Here is a 5397-nt window from a genome sequence, read left to right on the forward strand (position 1 = left end):
CATAGAAGGTAAACCTTTGCTTATCAAAGGTTCAATTTTGTTCAAGAATCTCTAAACCATGTTGTTAACATTGCTGCACTTTTCTTGTAGTTGGAGGTTGAGCTTTCTTAGTGATAATCTTCTTTAATTCTAATATTGTTGCAGTTCTATCACTTATCCTTAACTCCTCAAGCTCATAGTCATCCTTGAAATTTAGAAATTTGATTATATCAGAGGTAGTCCTTGGCATATCCTCCAGCTGCCTAGTTATGGACTCCACTGCTTCCTCAGCTTTCTCCAAGAGATCTTTTTGATTGAATATTATCTTAATGGAGGGCTAAATCTCCTTGATTGCCTCTTTGATTTCTTCCCATAGAATTTCTTTTGCTAAACCCAACTTGTTTCCAGTGAAAGAATCTGTGAGTTCTTTCTTCAACATTTCCACTTGGCCTTTGAGTTTGTTTGTTTCAGTTGTGTGTGAATTGTCTGATATAGACTTAATAAGATGTTACTATTTGAGTTCATCCTTTAGTTTATTGATTTCTCTTATCTAGATAGACAGGTTCTGAACAACTTCAGTGAGCTGTTCAACTCCTTCTGTTGTATCTATTGCTGATGTAATGGTTCTAGTAGAAACTATAGTGATGGGAACTACTGCAAGAGAGACTACATCCACTAAAGTTTGAATGTTCTTGATAGCTTTCTCCTTCTCCTTAACCAATTTCTCCATCTGCTCCATTTGTTTTATTTGAAAATTTTGTTTTATGATGAGTTTCATCATCTCTGACTTTTGGGTCTCTATCTCCTCGATTTCTTTGGCCATTAGATCCTGACATGCTGGTAGTTTTAGCTATTTATTTAGTGTTGTAACCTCAGTGTTCTTTTCCTTAATGAGCTCCTCTGCAGCATTTATGTTTGAGGGATCATATCCCATCCTTAGCACTAGATTTTCCAAAGAATGGATCTTGGAATCTTTTGCTAATGAGGAGACCTTCTCCAACTTTAATTGTGACTGAATGTTGGCCAATGTAACCTGCATCTTTGACAAACTCATAGAAGTGTTTGTCAAGGTTGAAGAAATCATATGTCCAGTTTGTTTGTGCATCTCAATTTGATCAATTGGATGCACATCCTTAACATTAAACTCAAAAGAAGTGTGTTTCTGGTATTGTGCTGCAGTGCTAGACTGAGGAACTTGGGCTTACAAGAAAACCATTTGCATCTTCCCCTTCTCAGAGTCAAAGACTGAAAGAAGCCTTGCTTGAGAGCTGGAAGAATACTTCGTGAACTGGGTGTAAGTATTCAACTTCAATTCTTCATTCTTTCTTTTGATTTCACTGAAGACATGTAATATGTCTTCTTCTTTATTCTCTAAAATGAATCCAGCAGTTTGAACTATTTGTTGTTCATGAGAAGTAGTAGACTGAGTTGGATATTATATAGACTGTTCACCAGACTGTGAATCAACATTCATATAGACTCTTTGTTTCTTTTTCCTGTGAGAAACCTTGAAGCCTTGGCTTATTGCCTCCATTACAGGTGAAGATTGTTCGTCCCTCCCTCTCTTGGCTACCTTTTCCTATGCAATTGGAGTTTGCACATTAGATGTAGAGACTACCTGCTCCTCAGCCTCCTAGAGGGTATTCTCTCTCCATTTACACTGATTTTTGAACTGTTCTATCTCAGGCCTAGCTCTATGACGATATGGTGTGAACTTATTTTCCACTCTGAGTTTGGAAATGACTCCCAATGTGTCATATGACCAAGAGAAATTGAGAGAAAATTTCATTTCCTTGAGCAACTTACCAACTTCCTCCCCTGCTACCCTGGTATTACAAATGAAGGGACCAACTTGAGCTTTGAGCTTAAATTGAGATTTCTTTTTGGCAACTACACAATGTACTTCATCTACATTCAATATTTGCCTCAAGTACTCTAGTGAAAATATTCTAACAGGGAGTTACTTTTGCAGTTTGTAGGGTGGAAGCTCACAGCCAAAAACCCTAATTTATATGTAGTTCTTGTAGCAATACCAATCTCCTGTTGCAGCATGATCTATGAACTGAAGTTCTTTGAAAATCTCTTCACTGATCGTTGGTAAAGGAGTGCTGCTCATAAGGCTGAGGGCTGGATGAATAAACAGTTCCATGAGCTACTTATATGTGAATTCTTCTTTCTCCTTCATCCCCATTGAAGTCTAAAAAATCACTAACTGTGGTGATCCTTCTTCATCATGTTTTTGCAAAGAAAATGGGAAATTGCCTCCCTGAAAATATATAAAAAGATACACAAGTATTGAAGCATATTTGAATACTTCTTCAATGTTAAATTTGAAAAACTGCTCATGTATGGTTTCAGCTATGAAATCACTGAAATCATAAATAACAGTAGGCTTAAAATAAGAAGAGAATATGCATAAGAAACCAAGGATGGCTTCATTGGAAGACTGAACAAAGTGATAACCAAGCAAATAGGACAGGATATTAGTAATATGCCTGGTTCTATTAGGAAACATAGATCAATCATAAGGGGTATTTCTCTTTGGTAGAGGACTACCAATTGCTAAAAATAGTTCGAGAGTCTAGAATCTCTTGGTAAATTCCAATTTGTTGTAAGTTTCTTTCAGGTTTCATGAGAGAAAAGATGAGTTGGTGTGGTGGCAAGGGCCTGCAACATTTTCTCAATTGAATCAACATTAATAGGACGGAGGATTTCTCCAGTAGATGAGATAATGGCTCTCTGGCTGGGATCATAGTATTCATGGCATTTTCTCACGAACTCTAGAGCTCTGTGTATTTGAGGAAAAATATAGTGAAGTAATTGGGATTTCCAGAGCCCAATTTCATCACTCTCATTAATTAGTTGTTCTTCCCATGAATAATAAATTTCAAATAAATCAAATTGAGAAGAAGTCTCAATGATTTTGCAATCCTTGTCAACTAATAGAGTATGGTGGAAATCAATCTGTGGTTGAATTAGAGTATTTGAAACTTCTGCAATTGCTTTTCCCTTGGGAGGCATTTTGTCAAACGAAACTGTGGACTGTAAATGACAAAATGGTAAAAGGAGTTATCAGTGTGCAGACGGGTAACTGACAAGTGGACCTGGAAGATGTGCTTGCGAGCAGGATAAGTGGTTACTAGAATGTCAGATAGTGGTTGAGCTGTTGAGTAGGAGGGCTTGAAAAATACTCTCGTTCACAGAAGTTAATTGTGTAACCTTTGTAATGCATCACACAGTGTTTATAAAGAGAAAAATGGAGTGGGAAGGTGGTGTCGAACGTTTGAAAGTTCATTAATTATCCAACAGGTTAATTAACAGTTATAAATACACTGAAGCGGAAATGAATGGGCAGCGGATATGAAACAAATGATTGGATGGGAAATATGAAGTGAATGTGACATGGGGTGGCGGTGACAGCTATGAAGGATATTTCATTCGGGGGTTAGATGGAGTGGTTTGTGGTTTTGGGATTTTTAGTCTCGAAATACTAAAAGGTACCTTTGTAGTTTATATAGGTGGTATTAAAGACTTCCCATTTCGGTTCCCCCTCCCCCCCCGCCGATAAACTTCAGACAGCGAATGAGGGCTGAAAGGGAGTGTGGGCCATATGATTGTGAAGGATTGTGCGAGATGAGAGGTGAGGTGGAGGGAGTTTAACGTGTGAGAAGGTAATGAATGGTGGGTCGTGATATGATAGGCGGACGTGGTGGCTGTGGGTCGGGGTGTTTTAATTAATGAAGTGATAGCATATGAATGAAATAACATAAATTCCAAAATTTGGTTATTTGAAAAATGACACAAGAGGTCAATTGAACATCAACTGAACAATGATTGACTCTACGCCATTGATCTCCTCTCTCTAGATCTAACGGTCAGCAGTGACATTGCAAATTGCATTTTCTTCTGCCCAAGGTTCATTCACTCATGAATTATGTGATGCGATATTGATCCCACGGTTAGCAATCATCAGTTATCCAACAGTTGACAGCGGTATCGCACAAGGAACTTTCGCGACGCTTAGCTACCTTCAATGTTTTGACATTTGGGAAATAACCATTTCAACATCTCAAACTTTCACATTTCTACCTACCCTTCTATTCCTAACATTTTTATGTAACCTTCTAGAGTGCATTTGAACTAGCAACCCAATATTTTCTTCTTATAAACAATCTATCTCTATACTTTATTTCTTCCATTGGCTTAGATTAAAATGTTGAGCCAATTTATTTTCTACCTATGAGAATTAATTTTAAAAAATCCAATTATGATGCAATTGTATAATTGGATAAAATAACCTAGTGTGGCATCTAAACGAATTGCACACAACTATTATTTTTCAAATTGAATTTGGAACAAAGTAGTGGCATTTAGATTTGCAATACTTTCAGAGTTTATTTTCTTTTTCTTTTCTATCTAACCTAACATTTTATTTCACCTTCATTTTTTAAGGCATCTACCTTAACTTTTTCTTTGATATGGACATATTTATCAAAATATTTTCCTAACATTTTTATTCAATATTCTTTTTGTCCATAATCCTATATTAAAATTTTGTAAATAAATTTTCATTTTTTGTCTAATTTATTCTAAGTTATGAAAACCAAGAAATGCTACCATAAATAGTAAGATTTCAATGCCAGTGTCTAAAATACATTGGACTCTGGGTATTGTCTTAGGCCACTCCATTGGATGAAAATGTCCTAAACACAACTGATCAAAGTACTGAATTATATAAATAGCCAAGGGATTACTAGCAGTCCGTAATTTCACAAATAGATATCTACCGCATTCTCTCCCTTGCCATCCCAGAGGTCGTATATATACACATATATGTACACTTGTACGTACGTGATTCCGAATCAAGTGAGGAATTTGTGCACAAGATGTTAAACTCAAGCAGAAGGATTGGGCAAAGTTGACGTTGTAATCAAGAGGGGAGAATGTGGTCTAGGCATCATAATTAAGCGCCCAAAAATGGACTTACCTCATGAAGACTAACGACTACGAGTCCTCGAGTTAATGGTATTTGTAAGTGCGTAATATGGCCTCGTGGTAGACATAATTTATTGATAGCGTTGAGTGGTCAATGCGAGAAAGTCAGTTCACATCGGAATCTCCCATATATCATCACATGTTATTTGAGGTATCACATGCCATGTAAGGGAATAATACAAGGAATATGTAAGGGAATAATACAAGGAAATTGGAAACTTTGCATTCTTTCATGATTCTATAGAGGTATTACATATTTACTTAAGTCAAAGCGATGAAAACTAAGCCTCACATCGATAATCCTAAAAATACAGTCTTTACCCATCCCAATAAAAAACATTCACTCCACTTTCTTTACAACTAAAATTGCGTTGATTAAGCAAAAGCATAATCTTTTGTCAGCCCTAACTTAAGACTACTTTA

The sequence above is a fragment of the Pinus tabuliformis genome, chromosome 2_1 (genome assembly GCF_031772625.1).
Source record: "Pinus tabuliformis cultivar Carrire ecotype Pingquan chromosome 2_1, CPIR1, whole genome shotgun sequence".
NCBI classification, from domain to species: domain Eukaryota; kingdom Viridiplantae; phylum Streptophyta; class Pinopsida; order Pinales; family Pinaceae; genus Pinus; species Pinus tabuliformis.